This window comes from Neopsephotus bourkii, unplaced genomic scaffold (genome assembly GCF_033783945.1).
Source record: "Neopsephotus bourkii isolate Nb327-2 ecotype Australia unplaced genomic scaffold, CSIRO-AGI_Nbou_v1 NB_1630, whole genome shotgun sequence".
In the NCBI taxonomy this organism is placed as follows: Eukaryota; Metazoa; Chordata; class Aves; order Psittaciformes; family Psittacidae; genus Neopsephotus; species Neopsephotus bourkii.
Window position 1 is genome coordinate 8,291,286 of NW_026902105.1, and position 24,048 is coordinate 8,315,333.

The 24,048-nt window shown below is 39.9% G+C and overlaps 1 protein-coding gene across 7 annotated transcripts in view; it reads right to left on the reverse strand.

The window, feature by feature from the left end:
• TRPS1 (transcriptional repressor GATA binding 1) overlaps nucleotides 1-24,048 on the reverse strand; it is a 216,982-nt gene that overhangs the window by 181,537 nt on the left and 11,397 nt on the right. The window contains exon 1 of one of the 7 annotated variants that reach the window (XM_061373422.1): nucleotides 15,448-15,661. The exons of 5 other annotated variants lie outside the window; for them this stretch is intronic. The gene's annotated coding sequence lies outside the window, so the exon portion shown is untranslated. Of the gene's footprint in view, nucleotides 1-15,447; nucleotides 15,662-24,048 lie in introns of those variants that run through there. One more of the 7 variants, XM_061373420.1, reaches the window with a different exon arrangement.

Sequence of the window (24,048 nt, forward strand, 5' to 3'; positions counted from 1 at the left end):
GAGGCAACACAGGGTGGAATATTATAGTATCATGCAACCAAAATGAAGAACTCTAAAATAGTTTTTATTTCAGGGTACCTGAGCATGGCAGTTTGCTGCTCTGCATTTCTGACTGTCCTGCTGTGGAGAGCTTGCTCCTACCAGACCTCCACTGCTACCCATCCAGGATGGGGGAGCCCAAGAAGGCAAAGAATTGCTTTGCTCTGGCTTTCAATCAAGCATCTAAAAATACTCTGTGAACATGACAACCTGGTAAACCTCAATGCAGCTTGTGAAATAGGCAAATTAATATTACTGCCATTTTACAGATAGAATTACCTACAGAGAGATGCAAAAATCAAGCTGTTCAAGGTGATGTGCAGGCATCACTCCTAGCTACTGACTGAACCTGGTTTCTTTTGATGTCCAGACCCATATCCCTCTCTTGCATGTATTTCAGCAGTGAAAGCATCACCCTAGCACTTGGCAAAAGGCCAAGATCCTGGAATTTAATAAGGTACAGAAAGAACACCTCATGCGAAAGTCTAAATGCTCCAATTTATCATGACAGTTATGGGATATAAGCTGACATTTTATTTGTATGTAAATTAGTCTCCAAAACAGCATAAAAAGGCCACACTTTCAGAGAATATTGCGCCTTTGCTTCTCTGTTCTGCATTTATCTAAAATCAGCTTTGTGTATTAAAAGTAGTTTAATTTTTATGTATTGATGCTGCTTTGCATGCTCCCCAATCTGTTGTTATTGCACCGCAGAGAGAGCCCAGCCTGATTTGCTTACTGCAATAAAATAACCAGCTTCTGCCAGGACTGACGCCTCCTATGAGAACCCTGCCATCCTCACTGAATCTTCTGGTTATTCCATTAATTTCCTGTTGTTAAACTTTATAGGACTGTAGAACATTCCCTATTAGATGAGACCAGAGGTCCATTTAGTCTGGTGTTCTGCCCTGGAGAGCAGCCAAGAGCAGATCCTTCAAAGAAGGTTCAACTGCCTTTGGACAGATAGAGAATCACCTACCTCTGTGAAAAATAAATTGCTCCTAATCCTCAACACTTAGACAATGGCTTACTTTCTGAAGAGTAAGAGGGTTTATAGCCTTTAATTATCTCTCATGTTCTACAATTTGTCATTAAATAAGTCTGTATATCCTCACTTCCAATGAAAGTGTCCAATATCTGTATAACATTGTGATGATCCTGGTATCAGTGATATCTTGTAGCTCTCTTTTTACAATCCAATTACGAACTAAAAAAGAGCAAATACTTTAAGCAGTTTGAATTTTCTTCTTGTTAATGAAGTAGAGTTTCACCTCAGTCTTGTACTACTGAGAACTGAAGATCTTCTAGGCTGGAGTGCACCTATCACATCCCCTCTATTGAGCCTGTCTTTAGGGTAAATAACCACTGTCTTTCCAAACTCTTCTAGTAGGTGTGGCGATCTCGTATGTTTCAATTTCTTTTCAGCCTCAGTAAACTCAGTGCTCTTCGTAATCCAAATGTCCTTTGAAGACAATGGGAGTTTAGGGTTTGCAAATGACTCAGAACTGAATCCCAGTTGAGTGCATTGGCAAAGGCAATTACAGTGCTGCCTTGAGATGAAGAGTGAGGAATGAAGGTGACCTCCCGGCTCCTAGGCAAGAGCAATTAGGTATGGATGCAAGAAGTGACTCATCTGTTCTTTTGCATTAACAATACAATGGACTTATCCTATTTCCCTTGAAGCTAATGGCAAAAGCTCCGCTGACTTTGAAAGGAGTCAGACTGAGATGTACTGCTGCTTTCTGCCAGGTGAGGCCTGCGATAGGATAGAAAGGCATCAAAGTTCCCTTGCCCCAAACTTCAGTCAAATGGAACCAAAAATTATTTGGAAGAAGAGGAGTAGATGATTTTGGCTAGCATTTCAGAAGAGTTCAAATAAATTTGTTTCCAAGTAAAGAGAAAAAACAGAAAGAAAACCAACAGTAAAAAATAAAAACCCCACCACTTGAAACAGGGTTGAAATTTCAGCTGGATCAAAACTAAAAAGTGGGAAGAAGGTAGAAGTCTATAGCCTGGACCTGAAACAGCAATATTAAATCATCACCGGAGAGGGCATTATTGTAGTACTTTTCCAGACAGACTAGAAGCAGAATGAACATGAGTTTGCAAAAATGTCTTTTTTCTTTTTTTTTTTTTTTTTGAGAAAAAAGATTGGCAAGGGTTTCCAGACACAAGTTACACAGGTAAGAAAGGGCAAGCAAGGGCAACAGGAGTTGAGCCCACGTACATCAAAGTAGACTTTGGCTTTGGGTACCTATCCAGACTGAGCCTTCAAAGGTTCTAATGTTGCCCTATTGTTTAACTAGAATCTTGTCTAAGCTTGCTCAGGAGAACCCACATTCAGAAGTATGGGAGAAGGGAAAAAGAACACACATTTTCCAAACTGTGATTTCAAAACAAAACAAAAACATGTAAATCTACATGCTGCAGGGTAATACTGGTAAGCGTGGCTAGCTATTGTTGCTCCATGCGTTTCAATTTCCATACATTAGCATTCATTGCTGACATTATTAAATCCAAAGTTATTTGGATGCTTTGATCAGCAAATTGAATTTTGAGTCTCTATATGCTCTACCTATATTCACGTAAAGTTTACAAAACTATTATATTTCCTTATTCTAACTCTTCCCCCCACACGCTGTGAGTTTCCATTTATCCCACAGCCATACATTCCAAACACAGACTATTTTATTTAGTAATATATTCAAGAATTTAGATAAAAAGAAAAGCAATGGAAAATCTTTGGCAATCTCTACATAAACAGTTTCTATACATTTGGGTTGAATCATCCAGTAAGCTCTCATCTTGATATGCCTGTGACAAATAAAACTTTCATCACCAATACGCCCTCTTGACTTGGAGGTCAAGATACAAGGAGATCTGTATTACAAAAATTTCTTATACCTTTTATGGCTATCAGAAAAATTAACATCCCATTAAACATAAGCATGTCAGAGTTTTGGCACCGATTTTCCACTCGGCACAACCCCACTCTCCATTGTGAATGGGGGAGAAACAACAGCAGTGCAACCACAACAAAAGAGTGGATTGTGTGCTGCCTACACAAAACAGAAAGCTGTGCCTATTCAAGAAATCTTGGCCATTTGTCAGAAATTAGAGAACTGATGCTGAAGCCCAATATTAGCTCCAGCCAAAGCAGTGGTGAATTACCTTGCCTTTGGAATCATCCCTATTAACTAGGAAAGACTGTTGCAGCACGTATCATATAGTCCTCATGCAGACTCAAACATGGAGTCACTTTCTTAACACAACTAAAATGGAGGGGGGGGGGGGGTTAGGAGGAGATCAAACCCAAAGCAAATGCAAATGGATTCACTGTGAGTAGTTTGTCTATTATTTCCCCTTTTTATCTCTGTTTGTTTTTAAGCTGAGGAATGAAGTGAAATGCCAATGAGAAAGCCACTCTTATAATGCCTCCACCGTAGTGATTTGTTATGAAAATGCTTTGAAACAGAGAAGCATTTTTCAGATAGCAGTAAGAATCAAATGCACATATTCTCTGAGGAATATAATTTGTTTTACCCATTTCAGTTCTGGTTGGTAATGGGGAAGGAGGGCACAGAGTAAAGAGACTCCTTGAGACTGCTGATGTGGCTTTGAAGCAGCTTCATGTAGCGAGGGCTGGCATTCCTTTAAAACCAGCAAAAGGTGCCAGCGCCAGCCTGTTGACTGCTGGATGAAAATATATAGTGCAAATAATGCTGTTCTTGAATCAGTTTTTGCCCAACTCCCACATAAACTTTCCATGGGAAAATCTCATAATGCCTGCATAAGTGATTTGATGAATCTAGCTTTTAGCTTTTGACAGAAGATTTCTTACTCTACTGGCTTTGATTCTTTATTGCATTAAGGGGTAGTGCCAAAAGCCCTCACATTAGCTGTGACCATACAGACATCAGAAATTTAATTTAAACTGTGGCAATCTGCCAGGATCATAAAACACACACACAAAAAAAAATTTAAAATTATATGTAAAAACCGAAATATGCAATTTCCACAAACACAAGGACAACATAGGTTGCAGAATCTGCACGCTAAAACTACCGATACTTGAGTAGAAATCTGCAGTCCGCAGAGAACAAACAGAAGTGGTCAGTTGTTTTTCCCGCTGAAGATACATTTTGAAATGAGTTGGACACCACTGTATCTCTTTTCCATCAATAATCTATCTCAATGTTCCTTTAAAGAAACAAAAAAACCTCTTAAGAACTTCTCTAAAAAAGTTACATGGAAGTACAACCACAGATTACGCTAATACTTCCATTCTCAAAAATCCCCTATACACAAGCAAACCTTACCGCACTGCTCCTGTCTTCCTCCTCAGAGCTGCCTTCTCGCCACCTCAATTCCCAATCCAGTACCTCACCAGTTTTAAGAAATATCCGGCAATGATGTAGGGATGATTTGTTGCACTGAGATATATCCCACAAAAATGGAACGCTTTTGCTGTGTTTTCACTTATAAAGAAAGCAACTTATTAAAGCAACTTCTGGGTTCACTGGCATCTTAAAGTCTAAAAAAAGTCCCAAAATTATTTGCAGAGGCTACAACAGCACCTTCTTTGAAGTAATGTTGCAACTTGTGCAAAGGAATTTGGGATGTACCTGAGATCTGAAGGTGCGGGCTACAAATTAACACAGCCAATTAGGTGGAGAGGCTGAGAGTCCAACACAGATGGGGCAAGATAACTACAACTGAACACAAGGACTGCCAAATGTAAGCCAGTTGGCTGAGTATAGATCGTGTCATCCTGTTCAGCTAGCTGCTGCCCAATCAATATTCTGTTGCTGTTTGCTCTCCCCATACCAATCAATCCAAGCTAGGACTGCTTCTAATTTTCCAGTCTAGGAATAGCTTCAGAACATCCACAACTCTTACTTCAACCAACTCAAGAAATAAATGTTTCATCTACACATCAGCATGCAGATTCTTCCCAAAATGGGACTAGTCAAGAGTAAATAATTACTCCTGTAACAGTCTGATCTGATAAACCACAAGACATAAGGCTGCAAAAGCGATCTTTGTACCATTAGCAGTCAGGAGAGAATCCAGCTTCTAAAATTACTTGATTAACTGATACAGAACCCAAAAACTCTGATAATTCTGTAGAGAATGTTTCACAACAGATACGGCCATTTTTTTAGGGATTAATATTAGCTATAAATTTCTTATCCCCTGAAATCTGGTACAACTGGATTTATGCTGCAAAGATGCCTTGCTTTACAAAAAGACAGAGATGAAATCAGAGGCAATGAAATTTAGGCATCTCTTCAACAATTATTTTGTTAAGCAGTATGTATTGAATAAGTAAAGAATAAGAATACATAAGAGGAATTAGAAATTATCTTCATAACTTATTCGTGGCTTCTCTTCTTGTGAGTAATGAGAACAGCCCAAGATCACACAGATAAAAATCTTAATGTCATAAGACATTCGTTTAACCATTTGTATGTAGATAACAAGATGAGCATATATATGCATACATGAAATAAAGAACAGAGACTGCAATAAACAGAAGTCATGTATTTGTGAAGTAGCTGATACTTGGGTCTTCCCCAGCATGAAAATCTACTGCTCAAACCAAACATAGACTTGAGTTGTCCTTTGGGTTTTTTTTTAAATAAACTTTTGTATCACTGAATCCCCCAACATTTTGACAAGCTTTGGCCCATTAATAGAAAAAAAAAATTACTCTTTATAATCCCCAGATCAATTTGATTTCCTAACTTATTACATACCAAGTTGTTGCAGCTCTGGATCTCCTCTGAGTTTAAAGCAAAAACACTCAACTTCGCTCATAACGCTTACTCTTCAACCACACACAGCAGAAGCTCCCCATTGCTCCCATTTTGCCTGCTCACAAGATGGCATGCTTGTCTCACTTCACCACACAAATAAGTCTGTATTACACTCACAGCATCAGGGATAATTAAAGGTTAGGCACGGAGCTGGTAGCGCTGTTAGTGAGCTGAGCAATGCGCTCCCACACCACCGATGGCCCCAGCGGTGCTGTAGGTACACCTGTGCTGGGGTGCCCACAGACCCAAACACACACAGACCTTCTGGTTCTCTCTTCCCAAGTTCAAACACAGGAAGAAGTGAGGACCTGGAAACTGCAAATCCCAGACAAAAAAAAAACCGCACCTTCTTTAGCCCAAACTGAACTTTATCTACCTAGAAAGGTACCGGCATCTGAGCTAAAGTGTAGCTGTGTAAATCAACAGTGCACTGCAATCTGGGCAACATACACACAGTCGATTAGAATCTAAAATTACTGAAAATTATGATCTCCCTTGCATCTTTCTAACAGCTTGACATATCGATGCCTAATGTTTCATTATGTTTCAATTTGAATCATAACTGTAAATCACTGGCAAAACAGAAGAATGAGACATAAGATAGGGGAAGGGAAGAGGATACATTACAGAGAGACTGGGTTTGAGAAACTTCATGAAATACTAAAATCAGCAATAAAAATATCATGTAAAACTCAGACACAGAAAGTCTACAGCAGGTAGTGGAATGAAGATTACGTGCGGCAGACCCAGTGGTTCACTCATCACAGTTAGAGGAGTTAAGACTTGTTTGAATTTAATAAATAAACATCCTTTTTTTCTTTTTATTTTATTTACAGACAGGATTGGGGAAACAGAAACGATAGGAACACTGTTATACCTGTTGATTTCACTCACATTCACTGTAAAAGCTCTAAGAAAACATCAAAGATGACACCTTTTATTTTAGCTATAGCCAGAGTGCGCAAAGTCTAGGACTTCTGGTCATGTGGCAAGTACATGCATTTAATTGTTCACGCGGATACCTTGAGTTAACCAGTGTCCTTTACACCGGTAACCATCTGCTAACCATTTTCTCCAAATCCCTACATTTTGCCCTGAAATCACAGCATCATAAGTTAATTTTGAACAGAGCAAGAAGGAAATATATGTTAGGCTATGATGGAGCAGGGATGTGAAAACTGTAACTGAGGAAATATCAGTGGCTCAGGCGTCAAGATGAGCAAAAGGAAGACCACTGTGCCGGCTCAAACTGCCACCACGATGCTGTGCATGCCGGGAACAGTGAACCCACAAGAAAGCACTAGGAAGGGATTTCTTTTCACTGTCAGCTAAACTGCTTCCTGTAATTATAAATATATAATTGTTAAAGCGAGAAAATTATTTAAATGCACTGACAGAAAATTAATTCCCAAAGAATACGCAAAAGATTAAGCAACACCAGTCTATCAGCATAAGGTAACTGTGACAATCCAGCACTTCTGAAGCAGACAGCCTAGCATATTACTTGCTTTGGTACATGAGAAAAATCCAACATCAGATCGTGGGTACATCTAAACTGTGGGATACACTTCTGCAGCTCCCAGCCCTAAATGCACACCCTGGCAGCATCCTGACTACGCGTCAGAAAATCTGGTTTGGCACCATTCTCCTACGCACTTTGGACTCCATCAGTAGAAACCCAAGCGAACAGATGAAGTGCAACATGCGCCATCCAGCAGATCGGGATTATGGTGTCTGGCCTGCAAGAGAGATACGGCAACTGCTTGTTGCTGGCTTATTCTTCCTATGAGCATTTCACATTTCAGTAATATTAAAGAGACACTTTCTGCTCTGATCTATAAAGCCATTTTTTCATTACTATTTTACCTTTTTTCCTTAAATAAAATAGTTGATCATAAAAAGAGAGGATGGTCAGCCCTATGGACAGACAAGTAGCCAAGAACTGGGAAATGTCTCCTAATTTCCTTTGTCTCCTCAGAAAAGCAGTATCACATGCTAACAGCTCCCACTTGAAATCACCCATATCATGGCTATGTTTATACTGTTTTCATAACACTCATCAAGAAGTGAGCCTGGTCTTGAAGCCAAATGACAAGGCAGAGACTGAAACTCTAGTACTTTATTCTCATGTCAGCTCTTTCCATTTGAACTGGTCCATCAGGGTCTAAATTCTCACTTCAAACACCTGCATCACAGATGATCTAACAAGACAAATACTCAAGTGAGTTATAGAAAGTATATACAGAAAGTACTTTCTGTACAGAAAGTACTGAAGACAGAAGATGACAATGTTTTGTTGTATCTTCAATCTAGAGAGGGACTGGGGTATCATATAGAAAACGACTGAAAATTTGTATTACAAGTTGAAATGAAAATTAGTAAGCAAGAGTATACGCAAGGAAGAGTGTATGCTCTGTGAAATAACAATCCCTGGCACCTTATTAATGAAAAAAAATTAACCACAATTATAAATCACACTTCAAAAGGCCTTGCTATGTCCCAGGCAAGATTCTTAGCAGAAACAGGTAAGTAATAATGTCACAGGTGACACTGCATTAAGGGAACTATTTAAAATGTTAAAGAAAGATTAATTTGAAATAATATTAATGAAGATATAGAAGATGGGACTCTTGTTTACACGAATGTGAAGTGCAGCTCATTTAGGCTAGCAACACAATTGCTAGCAGCAGGTAAACATTAGGAAGGGAAAAGCTTAGGATCATGTTGGCATAAGAACAAATAGACTAGCCATGATTAACTTTGGGCTGAAAATGAGAAGGAAGGGTTTTAACTGACAAAGCAGTGAGGCTATGAAACATCCTTCCACCAGATGCAGTCAAGGCAAAAAAAACCTACCTAATTTTAAGATGAAGGTAGGTCATTTCATAAAAGGGATTACATATGCTGGTTGAAGTTCAAAGAGCTACCCACTGCTCACAACTGCCACAAAACTTCAGGACAACATACACAAACCCACTTTTTTCAGGGTATGCACAGCCTTACCACTATTCCTTAAAACTGTATGTACCAAGGGCACAGTTTCCACAAACGCAGATGGAAAAAAGCTATTCTTTTGTCTCCACCCATTTTAAGAAATATATTTATTCTCATGGTGACTTTCTGTATTACCCATAAAGCCAATAGTCTTTAAAAGACAGTATCTTCCGCCTCCAAAGAAAATATAAGACATGTAATGTTTCTTACCTGGGTAGAAGGAATTAACTGTAAGATTACCAGTATCAAAGCCTTCGTCAAAATGCCACTTCCACCCTTTTGAACTGTCTCACCAGTCATTTATCTGTGTGACACTGCTATATGCCAAATAGGCATTGTACAATTCTGTTTGTATTTTAAATTTTTGATCTATTTAGATGAAACCAATAGGTTTGGGTGATGCCTGCTGCTCTCTCTACTGAAGAAAATGAAACTTTTGCTCCGATTCAATGGGGACAGAATGCTGCCCATCTCCTTGCTCATTCCTGGAGCCACTCCATCTCCCCAGCTTGTTGCAACACCCCTGTTTTCACGTAACTGACAGTGCAAAAGCAAATATGGCAACAGATAGTTAAGCAGAGAAGCCTTATGTGGTCAAACTGACCAATGCAACCCTCACAATTCCTAAAAAGCTTTTTATGGGGTTCGTTTGGGCCTGACCAACCTTCACACATTATTTTGGTTTAGCTGTGTAAACACCAAGTCATTTGCTCCAAGTTTCTTCTTCTACAATAGCATGATATACTGTTCTTTTTTTTCTTTTATTGCACTGAAACACATTTAAATATGTATTTATTTATGGTACATACTGTCTACTAGAACCAGGGCTCTTTGATAATCCATGATTTGGCAGGCCTTTCCAGCATCCAATTTCTTTCTGATATGCCACATAAAGCCTTTTTTTCCATTCTGCTTGTGAGAAATGGCATATTCAAGATTTCTCATGCTCAGTAGGCACAGTGTGGAGGAGAAGGTAACCCTAATAGAGTTCAAAGTAAAGCTTACCAACATTTCTTGGCTGTCACCAAGTCAAGCAGAGGGTGCAACAGGCAGATCCAGTAGCCAAGATCTGAAGATGAAATTTCATGATGGGCTTAAGCCATCATAAGCCATTGGTCCTGAAGGAGCCCTGCCCTTCCCTTCACCCTGCCCTGTGCCGGCACCCACACTCTGGCCAAAAACACCCTGCTCAGCCCTGGGGCTGGCAGGATGGTTGGACTGTCCTTTTTTGTGGCGGCTCAGGCTTGAATTAAAAAAGCTTACTTCTCCTTGGGAAAGCCATTCCCCATTACATTTTCAGCCCAACTTTGCAAATTCAGCCAGTGCTAGAACTGCACTAGCACTAGTCCCATCAAACCAGGAAAGGGTCACACACTTGAAAAACCTCCAGTAGAGTCCAAATCAAACCATTACCACCTGCTCCTCACCCCAGAAGCACTACTAAGCAGTTCAGCACACTGAAGGCTCACAGCCAGAGCCCATAACTCTCATTTGCCTGACCAAGAGAAGGCTGCATGCAGGCCAAGCACTGCCACCCACCCAATGTAACCAGGTTCCTGCATATCTGCAGTCCTCCTCACCAGTGCACGAGGAAAGCAAACCATCAGGAACAGTGTGGGTGAATAAAAATACACTATACCATAAAGGAGGGAGTGGTTTAAAACACAGGAGGGTTTTTTTTTTTTTAAATGGAAAAAAAAAAACCAAAAAATCTTTGAGGAGAAAACAATCTCTATCTGGCAGGAAATGTAACTGCTGTCTTCAGAAAAGTAAAATCATTATTGCAAGCAAACTGATTCATTAAATAACATACAGGGGAGGGTTATAATGCCTTCCTTGTCATTAAAATGCTTTGAGACTATAGTTCTGTAAGATATACTAATGATATTCAGCTTTTATACTACACAGCAGAACCTATGCTCTGAGTGGAATTTGGAGTGCTGTGCTACACAGGAGTTCAGGTTAGAAAAGCAGTTATTAGTCCACATTGACTATAAACATTTAAAATGCACTGATCATACAATGCAGAAACCAGATGTAAAGGTGATGTTCCCACCCACATCCCTCAGTACTTTCCCCTTCCACCCAGCAATCTCCTTCTACGAGCAAGAATCCCAGTTTTGGCATACTTTTCTCAAAAATTAAAAACCTGATTGCATGATGGAAGTCTAATCAATTATTTTTGCTCCCCATGTCCTCATCTGAATGCTACTAATAAAGAACAACACTATTAGAAATAAACAGTTTATGCTTACAAGTTTACTCAATAGTTCAAGGAGTTTTATTTCAGTGAAATTAAGTTCTGGTGCATTTGTCCAATTTATGCAAGTGCTTATTAAAAATAGCAAAATGCAGGCCCCAGAACCAGTGGAATTGGCAAAATCAAATTTCCATGTGATTTACCAGCTTCACTGTCACAGTAACTAACTTGGTGCAATTTTTTGATGGTTCTTTCTGTAAGCTGTCAGGAGAAGTCACTCTATCAAACAGAAATGTAACGCTATTTTTATGGCTTATCTCTTTTGCCCTGGGTTACATCAGTAAGTCATCTCCCTCTGTCAACTTGACAAGAGTCTTTTTGGTGTTGACCTTAAAGGACACAGCTGTGACAACTTTGGGGTTTTTTTTCTGTTAATAGTTCTCAGCTGAATACTTGTTCTTGTTAGTCTGGGGTCCTCATCTGGCACTGTTTTACCCCACGGACAGATTGAGCACAAAGCTTTTGTCATCCACTCCGATAGTATCCTCCTGCATTTACTACAAGAGGAACTGGAGAAGTCAGGGGAGATTTTACTCCAGCGAAGTCATTACTGATTACAAGAGGTCTTCTAGACTTGGTCTTATTTTCTTAATGCTCTGTAATTATTGAGTGTGTACACAGATCTCTATTTCCATAGCCCTTTGCTCAAGATATTAAGAACTCCAATCCCTGGACTGAATCCCCCCCAGCATTTTCACATAAATAATTGTGTCTGACTAGCTCCAGGTCCCAGAATTTGAAGACTAGTATCAAACTGCTCAGGATTTCAGAATAAAGAAGGAATATTATACTATCAACTACATATCATCAACTTGACTTACCACAGTACCCCAGCTAGGGGATATTTGGAAAATATAAAAATATTTAGGTAATCTGAAAATAGCACTTAGTATTTCTGCTACACATCATCTAGTAAATACATTATTGATTTAATGAAATAATATGATTTTGTGCCGAATCTTTCATAAAGTAAAGAGGTACAGGTACATCTCATATTTCAAATTCACAGCACTTTGTGCACTGATATTTACACAGATACAGACTTTAATAGGTAATTTATATATCACCAGTTTTAATCATGATTTAAATTGGCAGCCCAAAAACATCAATGAACACATACAATGAGGTTAAAATTATTTATGTCTTCACTGTATTTCTGAAAAGTGACAACTCAGGAAATAATTCTTAAAAGACGTCAGCTGTAGCTAAATGTAGTTGTTTTATCAAAGGAAGAAGTCTTTCTTGGGTTAATGACTTGTATACATCATATCTACAGGCACTTAATTAAGAAGCTACACAGCTCAATACCACCTTTTGTGCTTACACGTGTTTTTATGTTGATACATATTACAGATTTAATTTCATGCTTTATATTTATTAGATAATAAGGGTGTTTATGGTTTTATAAAAGCTGGAATTACATTAAAAATCATTTTAAAACTCCTTAAAGTATTGTTCATCAGTTCAGTGATGCCTGAGATATGCAAGAAAGAAAAAACAAACAAAAAAAAAAGACATTTACAAAACCTGTTTTGCATTTCAAACTAATTTAAACAAAGAACTACATGTGATTTGTTCACTGTACAATTGTTCATCCAATTGTTTTGGTTTATCACATTCTAGAAGTAACAAATTTCATCATCTCACACTCTGTTTTCATCCACAGAATGGAAAATAAGGAAAAGGAAAATAAGCTTTTTGCTCCTTTTGGGGTTTCTTGCGTTTGGGTTTGTTTTTTTTTTCTTCCCAGTTTCTGGTAATCTTAACTTTGAAAATGAGTGTCACTGAGCAGAATGCAAAATGAAGAAACCAGTGTCACTGCCCCAGCAGAGGAAGCCTCTGGCAAAAGCAGTTTAATCACTTCCACAAACTGGTTCCAGGTGTTTAGCTAGCCATTTCCACCAGGACTGTGGTGTGACTTTACTTAAAACTTTGGCAGCAAATAGGTAAATAAACATAATCAAACAGTACAGCAAGCCATGTAGACTTAGGCCTTAACACAGATAAAAATCTGAAAGTCTTATTTTTAAAAGGTAAATATTTAAGTATTTTTTTTAAATATAGTTTTTTCCTGTTTAAAAAAAAAAAAATCTGAAGCATTATTATATACCTTTATTATTCATATTAGACTAGTTAGGAGTCCAGTAACTGTTTTAATATATACTGCAGCAGTTTCATGTAACATCTTTCGGGATAGAAAACATGCTTTAATATGCCACACATTAAAAATCAAACCACATACATGATGCTACCAGTTTCACTATGCTCCTGCAAGTATCTGCAACATCAGACTATTAGGCACGATGATCACAGAAGAGAAAAACCTAACTGGCAGAAGTCTCAATGGGCTTAAACCAGAACAAAAAAGTGTACTTAATTTATGAGCTGAAAGTCTGTCTGCAGTTTGGCACATCCAGCACATCACACCATGTAATTTTATAAAAATCAAATAACTTTGCAAATCACTTCAAATATTTCCTTTCTCATTGGTTTTAATCATGTTTGAAAGGAGGGAGAAAAATTACAGGATGAAATGAAAGGAAAATGTAATGATCTAGGACCATAATTCTCCTGAACGAATGTTCCTACATTTTTGGATTACGGACCACTGTCAAACTTCAGACGGAACAGGGAACAACTATGCAGCCTGCACATCAAACTTTTAATTAAAACCCCTAAATGGATGATATGATACTGCAGATCAGTATCATGCCATGATTATATGTGTCTGCAGACCATAATTTGGAAACAAATATATTAAAGGATTAATTTTCCAAAAGGGAATGCTAGTTTCTGGGCTTCTTGGAATAGCCATTTACCTATTGAGACACACTATCTCAGCATTCAAATATCTTAAGACCTCCAATATATGAGGTTTTAATAGTACAAGTGAAAAACACTAGTTTGAGACAGGGTTTTTTCATTAAATGTCATGAGACAATTCCAAGATGAAAAAAAAAAATACTACTTTATTCTGATATCTTCCTCTCAATTTAGATTGGATTATTGGATTAGATTCTGCTGTGGGGGAGGCTCGTGGGGGTTTTTTTGTTGGGTTTTTTTTCCGCAAAGTAAAACTGACAAGACTCACAACCTCTTTATTATAAAGTACCCATAAAGTGAGGTCAACAAAGAGATTTACAAAGGTCTCCTAGAAAGGACCAGCCTATGAACAGAAAAGCTCTACTTGCTTCAGTTCAGGCTTATCACTGCAGAATGTGGAGCAGAGTGTTGGGGTTTATATATAAACGTACAGATATATTATTTGTTAGCATCTGTGTTTACAATATAGAACACAAACAGGTTTCATATATATGTGCATATGAAGGCGTTCAGAAGGCAAATTAAAAAAAAAAAAAAAAAAGGGGGAGGGGGTGATGACAATTTTAAGGGTTCTAAATTTGTTCAGGGAAAAGGTGGGGGGGGGAGAGGAGGTGTTGTCCCAAACTGGAGTGGGACAGCCGCGGCTGCCGGTTTCTGCTCCGAGTGACTGAGAGGGGGAAGCGCCGTTAATCATCGCGTTCTGGGAACCGGCAGAGAAAGAGGGAGCAACTGCTTTCCGCAACACTTCCTGCGATAAGGCAGCCAGCGCTGGCACACGGACACGGACACACAGGCGCACACACACGAGGCTGTAAACGTGACCCGCAGCCCTGCACCCAGACACACACACACACAGAGACACGCTAAGTCCTTTCAGCTCCCGTCCGACGTGCTGCGGGGCGTGCCGGGGTCCGGGCAGGGGAGCCCGCGGTTCCATCCCTGCCTGCTCCCGCACCAGCGGCGGGCAGAGCCGGCGCCTCTCCGTGACGCTCATTCACGACACGGATTCAGAACTTCTAAGCTGAACAAAGCAACCCCGGCTGATACAGCCTGGTTTAGATTTCTTTCTACTTTTTTTAAAAAAACTCAAGGCCGATCCCAGCAAAACTTTCTTCAGCTCGGAGCCAACGCGGTACCCGCGGCCCCTTCCCAAGGCTCTAAGAAGTCTTTAAAGACTTGCAAAGAGCTGTAAATAAGATAGAGGACAGAGAAGTACCGGCATTAAGGCCAACACGCCCCTATATCATCCGATAACTTCCCCTTACATGCACAGTACAATGCAAGTTTGCTGATCACAGCTTTTCCACTGTACCAGAGCCAAGTGCAGGCAATTACTTACACTTATGTAGACTTCTATAAGAGATAACAGTTATCTCTATTAAAAAGGCACAAGCTGGGGGGGGGGGGTCCTCTTTTTTTTCCCTTTTCATTTTTTTTCGCCCTCCTAATTTGTCTGTCACCACTGACTTGCTCAAGAGCACAGACGGGTGTCTGTGCAGGGCACCGACTCACCCGCCACTCCTCAGAGCCCCACGGCGCACCGCCGAGGGGGGGTCCTGTCCGGGCCTGGAACGGTGCTGCCGAACACCAATCAGCCCACCCCGCTTCTGCAAAGCGCACCGACTGCCAGAGCTGGGCCGTACCCCGCTCCCACCGGGCAGTTCGTGTGGTGCTCGGCCCCCCGCACCCCGGGGCGGCGGAACTCGCCCGCGGCCCCGCAACAGCCCCTTGGGCAACGAGGTCTCCTGCCGTGAAGGCCAGAGGCAGAGCCAGACCCAAACCACCATACCCGGGCATGTGAAGCCACCGTGGGCCCGGGCGCCTTCACCAGCCACGTCCCCGCGGCCAAGATAAAGACAAGAGCAATCTACGCACTTCTAATGCAAATGAGATGCAGCCCTCGGGCGCTTAGCAAATTGCCAAAGCACTGGGGATGCCCCTGCTCTTTTAGCTTTGTTTCCACATGTGCTGAAAGTTGAGGAGTGCTGGTTGTTTTGCTTCCCACCACTAAAGGACACGGCATACAGACAGAGCAAGTAGGAAAATGATCTTTCAGTCGCAGCGCTTACAGACCAGATGGCCTGTGCCGGCATCTTTAGTTATACCCAGGTACATCTACCAGTGCCATCTCACTGATATTTCTTCTGAAATTGGTGTTGGAGCCAGCATCTCCAAGCAAAAGAAGATACACTGCACCTCTGCATTCACTTTTTAAGCAAAACTGACCCTTACACATCTGACAGAAAGGATTTCTGCAAGGAAGATGGACCTGTATTTATAAAGCAGGGGCATTTTACAGGCTGCAGAAGCATTACATGATAGCAAATGAAAGAGGGCTTCCACTGCCTCAGTATGAACTCACATGTGTTTAAAGCAGATATTAAAAGCATGATTCACCGTAATAAAGACATCCCAAACAACTACTTAAAGTGATTCAAAATACAACATTTGGGGGTGGGGAGGTGACCATATGCTTCATCTACTCCTCCCCTCCCGCCTTCTCCCCCGAAAAAAACCCTCAGAAACTCTAATAATAATAAAGAATAATGATGTTGGCAGATATTTATACTTTATCCAGAAGTACAGCAGGGTTCTGAACAAGATTAGGTCTCGCTTTCAGTTTCACTCACCACTGAACTAGTCAGCTTTGAGGACTGCACTCAAGAGGTGTGGAGTCTTACCTAGGAGTTACAGAAAGTGCATCAGCACGTTCAAGAAAGACAGTATCATACTCTATAAGGGAAAATTATGGCTAAAACAGAAGATACAAGTCTAAAACACTGCTCAACAAATCTTTTCTTCCCCAAATGCACAACATACATAGTAACAGGAGCTCGAATACTTACTAAACTTATGCAGAGGAATGAGTATCTGTTGTGTGACTTACAAAGCCAGAGGAAAAAGGAGCAATTTTTTCATGGAAGCTTCGGATCACACAGGTGGTGCTTGCCTCATTCACATCCTCCTCCTTTCACTGCACTTCAATATGAAGAAGACAGCCTTAGCAATACTGATCTCAGAAATCCAAAACATTGCAGAGATCACACTGCAGCAACAGTTGAATCTGCTTCGCATGCACTGACGTACCTCCTCAATGTCTGAAAGAAATTCCAGTTCCAGTCAGCCCACAAGAGACATGTTGCCTGACTGTACCTTGATGATATTGTTTATGAAGAAGATGATTTACACATTCGTAATGATTTAAGCAGCTACTTTGCATGCATTACAGAGAGAACCTGAAACATGTGACCTGCTTCACAGGGCAGGATTATACCTCTGTTCTTGTTGTGTCATGTGCAACCACATTATTTAGTAGTTAAAGCCCAAGCGAGCACTCTGGTATTCCATTGCCCTTGCCGCGCATGCAGCGCGAGAGTTTCGGCATGCTTCTGAAACCAAAGCTTAGCCTCCCAACTTCTAAAGATAGACAGTTAAATAAATGATATAATTGTCAAAGGGGCTCAGTCAGACCTACCACATGGTTCTGCCCACTCAGGATTATGACGTTTGCTGGCAGACTTTTTAGGGCAGGAAATCTTTCATGGTGTTAATAAATTTGTAACAATGATCATATTCTTAGGGGCCACTCCAATACAAACTTTCATTAGCACACACACCACCTCTAACAAAGGATATGCGTGCGATCATCATCAGTTAGAAATAAACATTAGGAATTTTAAATCCTTTTTTTCCTGACATTGTTTAATTAAAAAAAAAAAAAAAGTCAAAAATTTTTCAGAAAAATGCAAACTAACATCCAAAGTACGGCTGGGCTTACAGCCTGTCAGTGCTCCTCCATAAACATAAATTTAAGTTGTTTTTATTGATCCATACACTTCTAATGCATAAAGTTCATTACTGCTTTGATAATTACAAGATAATTAAATACAAGACAGAGCATGTATCATGCTGGAGAATCACTTAGTGAGTGAACCGTTGTGCTGAAAAGTTGAATTCTTTCAGTCACTCACAGTGTGGTGATACATCAGTAATAAACCGAACAGGAGCTATCTGGGGGATGATCCAATGGCTACCAGAGCCACAGAGGACAGCAATAAAACAGAAGGTTTGGAATTAAATTGAAGTCCTGCCACACAGGCCTTCACACTTTGCAAACACATGAAACAAGAGCATGCTCACATGCAGGTTTACCTCAGCCCCAGAGCAAGTACAGCACTTGACATATAGTATGTAACAAAAAATAAAAGCCAATGTCTCACAAATGTCAAATTAAGAAAAGAGAGGAAAACTGGTGGGTGGAGGGGGAGGTATCTTAGCAGCACCAGGAGTGAAGGCACCAAAGCTCTGTTCACAGCTTTGCTACTGGCTCACTCTAACACTGCAGTTATTCAGATTCCCTGTGCCTTGGCTCACCCGTCAGTACAATGGGTATAATACTTCATCCTGTCCTTAAAAGGCAATTACTGCTTGTAAAATACTCTGGGAACCTTGATTAAAATGCACTGCAGCTTTGTGATAAGTATTGCCTCTGAAAGAGCGTGCAAGCTTGGATTTGACGGTAGGAAGTACTACCTGACAGCTGGAAAAAAAACCTAATCATTCTGAAGGAGAAGTATGTGCTTGACCTATGCACACCTGTAGGTGGATCCCTCCTGAAATATTTTCTTTTTTTCAGTTACTATGTGTACATTGCAAAGAGAGTAGCAGAGAGAATGGATAATTAAAAAGCTTTTGAAAAGCTCTGGTATTTTCACCAGAGGATCAGAGTAGGCCATCTTCAAGAGCTCTGATGCACAACTATATGTAATTAAAAAAAAAAAAATTATTTGTAATGCTCCTCAAACCCTGTTTTCATTAAGGAGGGGAGAAAAAAAAGATCACTTTAAATATGAATGCTTTATGAATAAAGAAATTCTTTTTAAATTGATGAGCATTCATTTTCCCATACGGTCGCATAAAGTCTGAGTAGTTCACCTAAAACATAATTATCAACGTTTTAAACCACATTTTCCCCTTGAAAATACATAAATAAATAAGCACGCCAAAATCTTTTTTGTTCATTAAGAGCCAGATCCAGCAGAAAACATCTGCAGACTTCTAGACCAAGCAAGCCCTGGAAGGCCATGGGTACTGGCTGCACCTTGTGCCAACCCCAAAAATTTGGCTGGTTCAGAAAGATTTAAACAAAACAAGAAAAGCCCTGCAGCTTTACATGTCTGGGAATTGTGGAACTGCATTAGGTTTATGAATAAAGAATAGGGGTGAGAAAAAAAACTCCTTTTAAAAAGGAGATCCCTGTCTCTCCCGTCCTCCGCCATTCCAGGTGCTAGACAGTGGCTCCCCTTCCCCCCCAGGGATACCACGGAGCTGTCATCAGCAGCTACAGCCCAAAATGTAGGGTCCACCTGCACCCCCTGCCACAGAGGAGATAGGAGGTCCCAAATACAGTGCTCATCACCCCTTTGCACATCCAGTGGGTGCCCAAGCATCCAGCTCCCAGCCACACTCCTAGACTGTCGCCGTCCAACCCAAAGGAACGTCCCTGGGATGGGAGCCAGCCTGAGTTGTTCAAAGGCCACTTCAGGGCCACCACGGAGGGGCAGACACTGCTCAGGGTGAAGAGACACCTCTGAGAAGGTGGCCTAGGGCACAGTGATCTCCCCTGAGCTAGCAGCCTCTCTTAGCTCCATGGAAGGATCGAGCTCTACAAGCAGTCCAGGATTTCTACCATGGTCTTGAACAAATTCCAAGATGCAGTGCAGGGAAAGAGCTTCAGCTACACGGGCACCCAGCAGCACATATTTAGGTTTCGGGCTACCCTGAATGTGTGCATGCATGCAAACACAACGAAGTAACTAACAATGTCGGAACAGCTGCCTGCTGAAATAAAGGAAGAGTTCAGGAAGTCAGTTTAGGACCAGGGCCCTGTTACTGCAGCGGATGAAAATTCAAGAACCTGCTGCTACTGTATTTGCCATGTTTTTAGACTTCTGAGAGAAATAATGGCATTTTCTTGTTATTTCTTCATTATATCCCTCTCTGGGAATAATAAAGAAAACTACCACTGATTTAAGTCACACTTTGTCTTCTGCCCCATTCTGAGGACCAGCCTACATTTCAGATCAACATCCAGCTCATCTCATTCAGCTGGCCCTGCATGGGGAAAAGGACCAGGCGGGTTTTGAAAAGATCTAGTAACAGTACGCCCATGTGTTCTGCATAAAGCTGTCCCAAAAGTTGGGTTTCACAGCATTCATTTTATAGACACCTCCTCAAGAGGAACAGCAGCTGCAGTATGCTGCCTTGGTTAGCAAGAAGTGATACACGCAGAGATATGTACTTAGGATAGCACAGAGGGACTTTGTGCAATGACCATATAACTGCAGACACTTTGCAGGTGTGTGTTTACAATACTATTTATATAGTGCCGAAAGTGGACTACATTAATACACAGTGTGCATGATTCACTGTCACTAGTCCTGCCTTCCAATACTGTGGACCCTAAGATAAATAACATCATTACACCCACTCCCATACAATACACAGACTTGTTAGTTTACTTATACATACAACGTTTCCAACTGAAATTAGTGATTTTTTTAATCATAAAAACTTACTGAAATGAAACCTTTATGAGTTGAAATGAGCCAGCTGACAAAAAAAAAAAAAAAAAACAAACTGTGAAGCCAAGAGACTTGCATTTAAAATGCATAAGCCAGCTATCTTAAATAAATAACATGCATCTGAACACACACTAAAATAAATCTTGGGTTTTAACAATTCTAGATACAAACAATCATCACATTTATCATTACAGCTTTATATACCTGTTGAATTACTGCTTTCAAAGCCTCTCAAAATATACCAGCATGTTTGAACTAAAATGTGTGAAGGTGCTCTTGTGGGAAACACTGCATTCTATATTAATTTTTTATTAAAAAAAAAAGAAAAAAAAAAGAAAAAAGCTTACGTAGCATCAGAAAAAAAAAAAAAAAGTGGCAAAAATCCCAACTTTGTCCATTCATGCTTTGATTCTTTCTTTGCCGTAATAAAATTCTATGAAAATGCTGCCAGAAACAAAGTCAATCTCCGCAAGGACTTTTTCATCTTTCTTTAAAACCAGGGAGTAACGAGCCTGCAGATGCACAGTATGCTATAAAGATGAGATCTTTGTCATTTTTTGCCCATGTCTAACATGTAATGAATAATAATAAAAAAAAAAAAAAGAAAAAATAAAACCCCTGAAACTCTAAATTCTGTCTGTGAAATAACCCAGTAAGACACCAAGATGATGTCTCACAAATCGGAACAGCAGCAGTAGTAACATCTGTAAACTCAGAATTAAGGAGACAGCATTTCATTTTTTACACAATTTTTAAAAAGCGTTTTAAAATGCCTCATCCTATTCTATAAGATGGGCACTAAAAGCCATAAATAACTGGATCGGTAAGTAAATTCACCATCTACTAGAAGAATGATTCCTGAGATAACTCAAGAAAGTAAAAGCTGAAAAGCTTGCTGGTAGTAGTTAATGGGATAACCCAACTCCAAAGTCAGAAAGAACAAAATATCTTCTTTTCATTAAAAGAGGAAAAACAACAACAAAATAAAACTTTAAAAGGTACACAATTAGTTAGTTTTGCAGTGATTAATTCAACAACTGCAAAGCCTAAAACAACTTTAGGCACTTAAACATGAAACTGTCAGTTCTTTTTGCTTGACGATAAAGCATCCAAGATGTAAACATTAACTTCTGTTTTTCCTATGTACGGATTCCATCACAAGAAGATGATAACCAAAGAATTACAAGGCAAGCTCGGCAGAGGCTTTTTATACCTGATAGAGGTGAGATGTGCCTGGATTATGTTTTCCTCACTGCCAGCTCTAATAAGACAGTTCATACTGTTCCCTGAAACTTGACAAAAAAACCTGAAAATCAGATTGAAAACCTCTTTTTCAGGAAACAAAGAGCTCATCACAGTAAGAGAGCTTTGAGAATGAAGAGACCCCTATACTAACCACATCCTCTCTGTATCAAGACAAAAGCAGTCAGCAGCTATTCCTCAGACCAACTCTCCTAAGGAAGCAAATGGAAGTTCTGCCCAAGTAAGGAATGCAAAAGCATATTCTTTATCATCCCTTTCAAATAAAATCCAAAACTGAGTAACTACTGAACAAAATGAAAAAGGGCAGGAAGCTAAAGAGCAAACTAAAAGAACAGATCAACATATTTCTCTGACCTGCAAGTATCTAATTCAAGTACATTCTTCTTTCAAACAAGATGCCTATGAGCGTTTTGATGGCTGCTCATAATCAGATGTGTCACTCACAAAATTATAGTGTTTGGTGAGGGTACTGGGCAACTGAAAATGGCTTTTGCTAGAAGTATGTCACAAGCACATCTTTTAGTCACCTCAGAATTGCACACAACTTCATTCCTTCGCGCTGGCTGCGTGTGGGTTGCTTCACAGAAATACAACTGCAGTAATCTGCTTGACAGTAAACAGTAATCAGTAAACACTATTTACTGAGCAGATACATGCCCCTGCTATTCCCTCAGCTTACCTATCCCCCACCTCTTGCCTTCCACTCTCAACCCTCTCGCTCCTGGAAATTTTAGAGGGGGGATAAATAAATACAGGTAGTGAAATAGTGAAATCCCGTAGCTGGCAAGGTTTTCCTCTCTGAATGGACAAATTCTTAACTCCACACAGCTCCAGACACTGAAGGATTAGATCCTAACCAGGGAAAACACAGGAAAATGGTAATAAATATCGCATGGTAATCCACAGGAACTTTGGTCCCAATGCAATTTTCCTATAGTATCCTAAAATAAATGGCATTACAACATCCATAGTCTCAGCTCATATATCAGAGCGCGCTCTCCCTCTTGCCTTTCCTTCTTTCATGTAGTGCATTTTCTAAGAAAACATACTTTTTTCCCCAAAAGTAAAGTCAATGCAGTCCCATTCCTGACTGAAAGCAGCACAGTAGCTCAGTGAAAAGTACCACGGACCAAACCACACCAAACTGCACAAAACTGCAGCTGAGGAGTGCGGGGTTTATGGCAGCATTACTCTGGTAAGGCTTCACCAGAAATTCCTTCTGACAAGACAAAGGAAGTCACAGTTTGCTGGAGATAAAAAATAAACAAATTGTATTCATATGCAGTAAGAGCACTTCATGTCATAGTGGATTTTCAGTTCTCTTTCTATTCAGGCATGTGTCTTTTGGGCAATAAGTTCTGAAAACCCAGGAAGGTAAGAAGGTAAAGCTTGCTTAACCATGAGTCTCCTTTCACCCAGTAAAATAAATTCTCCAGCTGCTGTTTCTTTCTCCTATGACTATTTTTTAAGCTCCCTCCCACTGACAACTCACCACTGTTACACTCCACCACTGAAACAAAAAACTTCAAAGATGCCAGCTTTTCAGACCCTTAATTTTATCCCATTCAGGTAAAGCATTTTGCGCCTGCATCGACAGAGCTACCAGGTCATGTTTGTTAATAAAGTTTTTCACATTCACAAATAAATACTGAAACACTGAAGAAGATATAAAAAGGAAAAAAAAAAAAAAAAAAAGGTAGACAAACCCATTTTAAATGTTCCTTAGATAATGCAGTACCATAGCAAATCTCTAAGGAAAGTTAAGTTGAAACTGCTATGAACACCATATAAATTTGCACCACTGGGATATTTAAGGTCCAATAAATCTTACTTTCTAACGGTTCTAAAACTCCAGAAAACAGGTTTTCAGCTCTAGACTCCATATGTTGTAACAAAACTGTCTACCTAAAAGCTATCAACTCAGACCTGCCACCTGTGAGAAATACTTTCAGAACATACCCATGTTTGCTGAACTACCAAATTACGAAAACCTTCATCAAGAAAAAAACAAACCACAAACACACATATATACATACATAAAAACCAACCAAACAACTTACTCTTTTTCTCTTTGCATGATAATGCTCAAGAAAGTTGGTTAAAAATGCCCTTATTTCCAATTCAAATTCTTATTAATTTATTTGAACTATCTCATGTTGCAGTCAACAACATAAAACCAACAACTAATTGCAAAAAAAAAAATGAAATTGAAAGCAATAAAATCCATCATGGTTCAGACATGACATGATGAACAACAGAAGAGCCA